Here is an 11084-nt window from a genome sequence, read left to right on the forward strand (position 1 = left end):
TCACGTTCGTTCCCTCGTTCTCGTTAATTCGCTCGTTCGCATTCAAGCTAGTTCGTTCACTCGTTCACGTTCTCGTTCACGTTCGTTGTCGTTCTCGTTCACGTTAATTCGTTCGATCGTTCTCGTTCTCGCTCTCGTCCGTTCGATCGTTCTCGTTCTTGTTCATGTTCTCGCGGCAACGTACGTTGACGTGTTCGTTCTCGCTCTTGTTCGTTCGATCGTTCTCGTTCTCGTTCACGTTCTCGCGGCAACGTACGTTGACGTGTTCGTTCTCGTTCACGTGTTCGTTAACGGCGGTGTGGCGGCATCGGGCCGGTGCTTGGCGCGGCGGCGTGGCGGCGGCGGCGGTGGCGGCGTTGCGCGGCGGCGAAGGCGGCGGCGTTGCGCGCGCGGCGGCGAAGGCGGCGGCGTGGCGCGGCGTCGGCGTGGCGCGGCGTCTCGGGGTGGGCGGCGCGATGGAGAGAGTGATCGAGATCGGAGATCGATGAAGGGAGAGGCGGCGGCGGCTCTCACCCCAGAGATGCGGCGGCAGAGGAGGAGGCGGCGAGGACGACGAGCTCGAGACGACGGCGAGATACGGTGGCGTCGGCGCGGGGATTTGCCCTAGGCAGTGGCGGCGATGGAGAGAGGCCGAGAGAGATCGATCGGCCGAAAACGTCAAGTGTTGGTGGAGAAGACGAGGGCGCTCCGGGAATATATATACCCCCAGATCTTTACTCCTAGTTGATGAGAACAACCGGGACTAAAGATATCTTTAGTCCCGGTTGTTCTCATCAACCGGGAGTAAAGATCTTTTCCCGCTATTTCTAAATTCTTTTTAAACCCGGTTAGGGTTAAGAACCGGGACTAAAGATTATAGCACTGCATATTATTTTCGCTTACATATGTGTTTCTAAAATAAAAGTTAATGCATTAACATTATTTAAAGTACAAAGATTAATGACAATTACTTCGAAAAATTATTTTTGTCTGTAATAAATTAAGTGGATAAATCGTAATAAGCAAATATATGACTTAAAATTAATAAAAATTCCAATAATCATATATACTTAGCATATGAATGATATTATTAAATTGGTAAAAACTCTAATTAAGATATGTATGTACATACTGCATGATTTAAAATTAATAAAAATTGTAATCATCATATATACTTAGCGTAGGAATTATATTAAATTAAATGTTAAAAACTCTAATTAACATATGTAAATGCCACATGCATGATTTAAACCTTTTAAAAATTCGAATAGTCATATATAAGTAGCATATGAAAGATAGTAAATTAAATTGTGAAAAACTCTAATTAACATCTGTAAATGCCACATGAATGATTTAATACTTTTAAAAATTCTCTAGTCAATTATAATTAGCATATGAATGATAGTAAATTAAATGTTAAAAACTCTAATTAACATATGAAATTGCCACTTGCGTGATTTAAAACTTTTAAAAATCCTCTAGTCAATTATAATTAGCATATGAATGATAGTAAATTAAATGTTAAAAACTCTAATTAACATATATATGAAATTGCCACCTGTGTGATTTAAAACTTTTAAAAATTGTAAGTATCACATATAACTAGCATATACATGATTTAAACTTGTTGAAACCTCTAATAATCGTGCGTAATTAACATATGCCATACATCAATTGATTTATATGGATAATCAATACATCCAAAATAGTTTACATCGTGTACACAATAATTACGGCATTACATCGGCGGTGACGGTTGACCGCACGTACTTTCTCCTCACTATTGTTCCCTCCTTGTGATCACTGCGTGAGTAAGGGGTGTCTTCATTTGATAGGAGGATGCTAGGGTCAATCGTCACCGTGAAAGGGGGTTGCCCATCCAATTGATCGTAATCCTCGTCAGTCTTGTCCTCAACTCTGACGATTTTTCTTTTGCCTGGGAGAACCACTTGACGCTTAGGCTCGTCAGGCCCTCTGCCCTTCTTTCTTTTGCTAGACATGTCCTTCACGAAAAAGACTTGCATTACATCATTGGCAAGGACAAAAGGTTCGTCCGAGTATCTAACCTTGTTAAGGTCAACAGTTGTCATACCACTGTCATCAATCATTACGCCTCCACCAGTCAACCTAACCCATTGGCACCGGAACAGAGGAACCTTGAGAGGACCATAGTCAAGTTCCCATATGTCCTCGATGGCACCGTAATACGTGGCAGTTGTTCCATCGTGTCCCATGGCATCGACACGAACAGCGCTGTTTTGGTTCGTGCTCTTCATGTCTTGGGCTCTCGTGTAGAATGTGTACCCATTGATCTCATATCCCTGGAATGTCGCAATCGACCCAGACGGTCCCCTCGCCAGGAAGGCAAATTGTTGGTTGATCGACTCGTTACCCATTAGATGTTGTCGTAGCCACGTGGGGAAAGTATCAATGTGATGCCGTGTAATCCATGCATCGGACTTACCGATGTTCCTGGCGCGAACTAGAGCCAAGTACTCATCGATGTAAGGAGCTACCAATGAAGAGTGTTGCAGAACAGTGAAATGGGCTTTACGGAATAAATTGTTGTCTACTGTCATTATTGCTTTCCTTCCGAGAGTTCCCTTTCCCCGTAGTCTCCCTTCATGGCGTGATTCAGGTACCCCGATTGGGCGAAGGTCTTCGATAAATTCTACGCAAAATTTGATGACCTCCTCTGTTCCATAACCCTTGGCGATGCTTGCCTCTGGACGAGCACGGTTACGAACATACTTCTTCAGAATGCCCATGTACCTCTCGAAAGGAAACATGGTGTGTAGGTACACAGGCCCGAGAATACTGATCTCTTTCACAAGGTGACAAAGCAGATGCGTCATTATATTGAAAAATGAAGGCGGAAATATCAACTCAAAACTGACGAGACATTGCACCACTTCATTCTGAAGGGCTTCTAATCTATCCGGATCGATGACCTTCTGCGAAATTGCGTTCATGAATGCACATAGCTTTGTTATTGTTGCCCGGACATTGTCTGGAAGGATACCCCTTATTACAACTGGTAGCAGTTGTGTCACCAACACGTGACAGTCATGAGACTTTAGGTTTGTGAACTTCTTCTCCTTCGTGCTTATTATTCGCTTGATATTCGTGGAGTATCCAGACGGTACCTTTATGCTCTCCAAGCATTCAAACATACTTTCCTTCTCTGCCTTGCTAAGAGTGTAGCTAGCTGGACTCAAGTAATAGCTTCCTTTCTCCTTTGGTTCCGGGTGAAGGTTGCCGCGTTGTTCCATATGCTTCAGATCATTACGTGCTTCCAGTGTATCTTTCGACTTTCCGTATACACCTAGGAAGCCAAGAAGGTTTACGCAAAGGTTCTTAGTGAGGTGCATCACGTCGATTGCGTGGCGTATGTCCAAGAATTCCCAATATGGTAACTCCCAAAATATAGAGTTCTTTTTCCACATCACCGCGTGACCATCTTCGCTCTCTATAGGCTGGCTTCCAGGCCCCTTTCCGAACACTACTTTAAGATCTTTAACCATAGCAAACACTGTTTTCCCGCTGCGATGTTTAGGCTTCGTACGGTGGTCGGCCTTATGTTCGAAGTGCTTGCCTTTCTTCCGTACCGGGTGGTTTGCTGCAAGGAATCGACGATGACCCCTGTATACAACCTTCCTACAGTGCTTAAGATACGTACTTTCTGTTTCATCCATACAGTGAGTGCAAGTCTTGTACCTCTTGTTGGACCATCCGGATAGGTTGCTAAGTGCAGGCCAATCATTGATGGTTACGAACAGCAGCGCTCGTAGGTTGAACTCCTCCTGTTTGTCCTCATCCCACACGGGGACACCTTCCTTCTTCCACAACTGTTTAAGATCTTCGACCAGTGGTCTTAGGTACACATCGATGTCGTTACCAGGTTGCTTGGGGCCTTGAATAATAATCGGCATCATTATGTACTTCCTCTTCATGCATAGCCAGGGGGGAGGTTGTAGATACACATCGTAACGGGCCAAGTGCTATGGCCGCTGCTCATCTCTCCAAAAGGATTCATGCCATCCGTACTCAAACCAAACCGTATGTTTCGTGTGTCCTTTCCAAATTCTTTAAATTTTCTGTCGATGTTTCGCCACTGCGAACCATCGGCGGGGTGTCTCAGCATCCCGTCCTGTTGACGCTCTTCAGCGTGCCATCGCAACATTCTAGCATTCCCCTTGTTCCTGAACAAACGCCTTAGCCGTGGTATTATGGGGAAATACCACATCACTTTAGCAGGAATTCTCTTCTTTGTTAGCTGCCCGTCAACTTCTCCTGGATCGTCTCGTCTAATCTTGTATCGTAGTGCTTTGCAAACAGGGCATGCTTCTAGGTTCTCATACTCCTCACCGCGATATAGGATACAATCGTTCGGACATGCGTGAATCTTATGAACTTCCAGTCCTAACGGGCAGACTATCTTCTTAGCCTCATACGTTGTCTCGGGCAATTTGTTTCCCCCCGGAAGAATGTTCTTGACGAGTTTCAATAAATCGCCAAATGCCTTGTCACTAACCCCATTTTTTACCTTCCATTGCAAGAACTCCAGAGTGGTATCCAACTTTTTGTGCCCCTGCTCGCAACCTGGGAACAACGAAGTTCTGTGGTCCTCCAACATCTTGTCCAATTTATGGGCCTCCTTTTCACTTTCGCAGTCCTCCTTGGCGTCCTGCAACATCTGACCAAAATCATCCGCAACGTCGTTACCATCAGCAGCTATTTCCTCCTCGCCCGTTTGATTTCCTTCAAATCCAACATACTGAGCAAAGTCCGGAATATTGTCGCCTTCCATTTCATCTTCTTCCATTTCAACACCTTTCTCTCCGTGGGATGTCCAACAATTATAGCTTGGCATGAACCCTGACTCAAACAAGTGGAAATGAATAGTCCTGGATGCAGAATACTCCTTCTGATTCTTACACTTATTGCATGGACAACAAATAAAACCCCTTTGCCTGTTAGCTTCGGCCACTCTCAAAAAATAGTGCACGCCGTCAATAAACTCTTTGGACCGCCGGTCAGCGTACATCCATTGCCGATCCATCTACATGAGTCAAAAAAAACCGTACACAAATAATTATTCTTACAATAATGACAGTCATACAATAATTATAAGATATCTTTATTCATACAAAAATCATAAAATATTACACCAAATAATTCTTAAAAACTATTTGTAAAGTTTTAAACTAATTTTAATGTGTTTTACTTCTTTTAATTTTCATTTTAGTTTGTTTTCTATTATTTAAGATTAACTTTCACTAGAGTTTTCCTTCTCAACTATTTTATAAAACCTTGTTTAGCAAATGAACTAAATTTCTATATATTCTTTCTTCCCCACACACATTTTCTCTCTCATCAACTTACAACTAAATTTTGGAGACAAAAAAAGTGTGCAAAACATAGGTGCAAATGTAGTATGACAAAAAAAACATTGGAGGATGAAGTTGCAAACCTTTTAGGCACCTTCGATTTGTATGTAATCACCAAAATAAATTCAATAGAAATTTTGGCATAACCTCCCCTCTTTTTTGAAGAAATTTTGAAGCTTGCTCGGGCAGCTGGAGGAGGAAGAAGACATATATATAGGGGTGGGACTTTAGTCCCGGTTGGTAGCACCAACCGGGGCTAAAGATCACCGGGATCTTTAGTCCGTCCCGGTTGGTAATACCAACCGGGACTAAAGTTACAATCTTTAGTCCCGGTTGGTAATACCAACCGGTACTAAAGATCCCGGGGGGCCTGACATGCCCTGACAGCATTCGAACCGGGACTAAAGATGATTACCAACCGGGACTGAAGATCAAATATGCCCGTTACCCTTTTGAACCGGGACTAAAGATCATCTTTAGCCCCGGTTTTTATTGCATCCGGGACTATTGTGGAAATCGGCCGACCGACGAAACATGGTTTCTCCACCAGTGAGAGGAGAGGAGAAAAAAAGAATGGGAAGAGAGAGGAGTATTTTCGCATGCAGGCCACTTAAGAGGCCCGCATGTGAAGATAGACTTATTTTCGCATGCAAGCCTCTTAAAAGGCCCACCTGCAAAATTTGATTTTTATGCGGTCTTTAATCTCTGCACGGGAGATTGAGTTTTGCAGGTGGGAACAATTATGATCCGCATGCAACCTAAAGGGGTTTCGTTCAGAAAAATTGATTCTGTAATACTGCTTTGTCAGATGGGGAAGGTCAATGTGGAATCTTCAATTTATACCTTCCATATATTGGTGTTATCAATCAGGCAAGGTATGGCAGAGGGGTTGTCGCGTTGTTGTCACAAGTTCTTCCACATTTATAGTTAGAGAAAAAAAGATGAGTAGTTTTCCTAAAAGAATAATACTCAACTACCGTATCTGAATGGAGATATTATATATCTGATGTGTCAGTTTTTTTCTTGGGTTGTTACACAAAGCACAGTTTTTCTTATTAATTAGCAATCAAAAAGGAACATATATATATACATATAATGTACACCTCACCCACACTAGAAGCTTGAACCTATTATTGATGTTCATGAATCTTACGGAAGGCATATACTCTTCTCTCCACAGCTTTCCTTCAAATTGTTAATGGTCGTGCAAAAAGAGGAACTCTAATCCAATTTGTTCTTTTAAAAATTCCTACTTTTTAAAGACATGGTAAGTTGATGATTAATATCGATGAAACGTACTAATTGGCTATGTAAACAACAAGTAAAACTTGCTCTTTGGGTTCATTTTTGGATGCACCTGGTACCAAAGATTAAAAAAAAAACTTGAGTCTTTTTGTGCGCATCCTTACTACCAATTATTGTTTTTTACAATTTAAAAAGTTAAAGTTCACTCTTCCGTATGGTAAGGGGTCTTGTCCTTGTCATAAAATGAGGGCATTTGGATTATAGAGGGGTACCCCTTTAGAACAAGAGAAAATCCATGAAATGCCATTGACAAACACTCTAATCCCAGAAATGCCAATGACAAGTGCAACTTCCTTAAAATACCATCATACAGGCGTTTTTCTCCCAGAAATGCCATCACAGCCATACTGCTGTTAACTCCTCCCCGTTAAGGGGTATGAAAAGACAATCTTACCTCTGGGTAATCTTTTTGCTCAAACAACATCATTTTCTATTATTTGCTCACACAATATTATTTTGAATTGATGCCTATTTAAATTCACAGAAGTGTATTATTTAGATATCAATCAAAATATTTCAAAATTAAATATCTTGAATTCACATACGTGAATATTTTGAATTGATGCATATTCAAAATTCACAGACGCGCCGCCGCTGGGAGCGCCACATCGCTGCCGAGGGCTGCCACACCGCTGCCTGGGAACCCCGCGCCGCCGCCGGGGGCCGCCGTGCCGCCGCCTGAGGGCCACGCACCGCCGCCGCCGGGGGACCCCGCGCCGCCGCCCGGGAGCATCGCCTCGCCGCCTGCGAGTGCTGCCGCGCCGCCGCCCGGGAGCGCCGCCTCGCTGCCGCCTGCGAGCGCTGCCGCCTGGGGGCACCGCATCGCCGCCGCCGTCGCCCGATGTTAGGTTTAGGGTTCTTTTTCCCCCAATTTCTTTTCTTTTACCACCTCTGGATAGTAAAAATTGGAGCGAGGGTAATCTGGTCATTTTGGTAAAAAAAAAATTTTCTAACGGTGTGGACTAAACGGTAAGTTGGCTGTGATGGCATTTCGGGGAGAAAAGCGCTTGTACAATGGCATTTTGAGGAAGTTGCGCTTGTCAATGGCATTTCTGGGATTAGAGTGCTTGTCAATGGCATTTCATGGATTTTCTCTTAGAACAAACGAAAAATGTGGAATGCTAGCTAGTGCCTAGTAGATGATTTAAATAGTATGAAAAGATATTCCTTTTGAGATAGCCCTTTAAAACAAAGAATTTATTCCTAAAAATTCCTTTGAAATCTTATAGAATGAGCTATATTATAAGGATCTCAGCCAAACAATTTTGAGGATTTATGAGTTTCTAAATAATGAGTTTCTAAATAATGGGACATGTCATTCTATTCCTACGTGTTTCATATGTTACTATGTTCCGATGATCTTCCCGTTCCAAAGGAGCCACTTTTAGAGCCACAGCATCATGGAGTTGGAGTAGAGAAGATGAGTTATAATTGACAAGTTTTTCATCTATATATAGAATATTAGAACCCGAGCGCCAAACATGCATCGGCCCAGGCCCACCCCACCCCACATCCCATCATCCCACTCTTATCGTTGTCGGAGTAAACGATTTACTCCTATCGCGTGGCTCTACCACCCAACTTTATTCGAGTAAACGATTTACTTTGATAATAAAAACAACTTCCCTGCTTCCGATCCCACCCTACGTCCCGCATCATACTCCTACCGTTATCGGAGTAAATGATTTACTTCGATAAAAACTTCTCTGTTTCCGGTATATATTCTATTTTTCCTGTTCCCAACCAACCACTCTCGCCCCCACTTCATTTTTTTCTTTTCTAGTTTGATTCACATGTGAGTAATTTTATCGCTTGTGTGTGATTGAGCCTATAATTTTTTCATTCATATGACTATTTTGTGATACAGATCAATAATACTCTTAGTATCAGTTTTTACTCTTATACTGTATATTGAACACATCAGTAAACATATTACTACATGGTGGCTATGAGATGATGGCTATATCGAGAGGAATGTGGTAATTGTTTTACTCGCAGACCAGGAAATCTCAATTTTTTCTCAAATACTGTGTAGTGAACACATCAGTAAACATACTACTACACGATGGCTACGAGATTATGGGCTATATCGAGAGGAAGGCAGTAATTATTTTACTCACAGACCATGAAATCTAAATAATATTTATAATATTGGTAAAACAATTACTAGCGTTGTAAGCTGGTAGTAATTATTTTACGACCATCTAGGTATGGCGTCATACGATGTGAAGGCATTAATGCGAGTAAATTTGTTACTTTTGAATGAGCAGATGCGAGAGGCTGGGAGTAATGAAAAACTCCACAGAGTAAATTCGTTACTTTTAAATGTGGCAAGATACCAGAAAAACGGAAAACTCAGAAAGAAAAACTAGACGGTAAATATTTTACTAAAACACGAAAATAGAATAACTACAGAGAAAGAACGAAAAACAGAAAAATCTGGATGGTTAATATTTTACCGGGCCTATTGATGAAGCACGGATGAGATGTAAAAGAGAAAAAAAAACACGGAAGAAAAACAGAAAAATCTGGATGGTTAATATTTTACCGGGCCTATTGATGAAGCGCAGATGAGATGTAAAAGATAAAAAGGAAACACGGAAGATAGGGAGATAAAATACGAAAAAAAACGAACCGAGAAAAGGTGGGATGCAAAGGAAAGGTAGGTGGTAAAAAATGGGAAAACCGGACAGAGAGGGGTTGTGCGGCGCTCGAACTAATATTCCGTGCTGTAGCGCGCGGATTAGCGCTACTGATAAAATATTACTAATATATGTAATATTAGTGCGTACGTACAGGTGAATATATGTAGCAAATTAACTTTTCCATATGCAATTAACGAGGCACACTTGACATTCTCTGATGTGTAGGAACTTGCATGCGTCGATTAAATATATGTGCACATCCACATCATTTAGACATTTACTTTTCTAAATTTTCTCATATTAATCCTTTTTCTATTACTTGCATCAAATGGCTCTTTGTGTGGTCTTTGGGAATCAGGCTATATTCTCAAAGTTAAAATTTCAATTTAAACAAGTCAAAATTTGAGGACAACAATGTGTTTTTTATGCCAAACTTTTAACTTCATACATATGAAATGAAATATTTTCCGGTGTTATAATTTTAATATATAGAACTAAACAAATAACCACAATAATAGCTTCAAACAAACATAGTTGCTATTTTTCTCTTCATAAAGTTAGTGCATGACTTGACGTGAAAGAATGATTCAACGTTGGAATAGAATGTTATTCTTCGCAAGAAGTGATTGGTGCAATAACTTTGTTTCCTTACGAACAAGGAGCTAACAATAAACAGAGGGTATTAATTCCATCTCTTGATATATATATGACGATGGCCAGCACATAAGAATTCCTACAAAGTTTAATAGAAATATATTAGCTATATATGACAAGTGGTAAAAGGCTCAAAGGTATGCATATGTCTTAGTTAAACGATATGCATGCTATAGAAGGCTTCTTTTCTCATATCACAAGATTTGCTAGTTTGTGGTTAGCTAGCCATAACCTAGCTTTTCCATTATCAAGAAAAGTCATAACCTAGCTAATTAATTAACTGTGGCCTGAAGAACACCCTACCATTGGATTGCCTCCAGAACCCATCATAGCCATCTGATCTTTAGTTTTTCCTAAATAATATTTAGTTTTATATATGATTGTTATGTTTTTATTAAGTAGCCATTGACGGTCCTAAAACTTGTGCATAGGTGTCATGCATCTACATCTATAGACTTGAAAAATGCATCTTAAGCCCCTAAAGATGCTAAATATATTCATGCCTCCAAAGTTCGACTTGGAATGACACAAATGTTAACATGAAGCCTTCATCAACCCAACGCTGCTGACAAGTAGGGCCAGCCATTTTTTCTTTCTTTTTCTCTTCTCCCTCCTCAATCTCTTCTTCCATGGCTAAAGGCAGCTGGCGGACCTGGGCTAGTGGCTTGTGGGAACAAAAAGAGTATCTCAAGTTGGTGAACCCGTGGGCACGTGAGTGGCCTCTCCGCCGCTCGGATTCTGCGGCGGTGCCCCTCTCCCGCCCTCCGCCCCCCGGATGCGGCGGCGCCGCCCCTCTTCCACCCTCCCCCGCACGACGGCAGCAACAACAACGACGAGATGGCCAGGATCCGGCAGCGTGCGCCTCTCCGCCTCTCCCCGCGGCGCGGCGCCTCTCCGCCGCTCGGATCCGGCGGCAGCGCCCCTCTCCCGCCCTCTGCCGTCCGGATCCAGCGGCGGCTCCCCTCTCCTGCCCTCTCCCGCGCGACGACGACGAGGTGGCCGGGATCTGGCGGCGAGGCACCTCTTCGCCTCTCCCCGTGTTGCGATAGCGACAACGACGAGCTATAGCGATGGCGACAACGAGACGAGCTGTGGCAGTGGCGACGGCTAC

The 11084-nt window shown here is 42.5% G+C and overlaps 1 pseudogene; it reads right to left on the minus strand.

Annotated features, from left to right (window-relative positions):
- Positions 1-1730: 1730 nt before the first annotated feature.
- LOC127778721 (uncharacterized) lies at positions 1731-5026 on the minus strand (annotated as a pseudogene).
- Between the last annotated feature and the right edge of the window lie 6058 nt (positions 5027-11084).

This window comes from Oryza glaberrima, chromosome 7 (assembly GCF_000147395.1).
Source record: "Oryza glaberrima chromosome 7, OglaRS2, whole genome shotgun sequence".
Taxonomy (NCBI): Eukaryota; Viridiplantae; Streptophyta; class Magnoliopsida; order Poales; family Poaceae; genus Oryza; species Oryza glaberrima.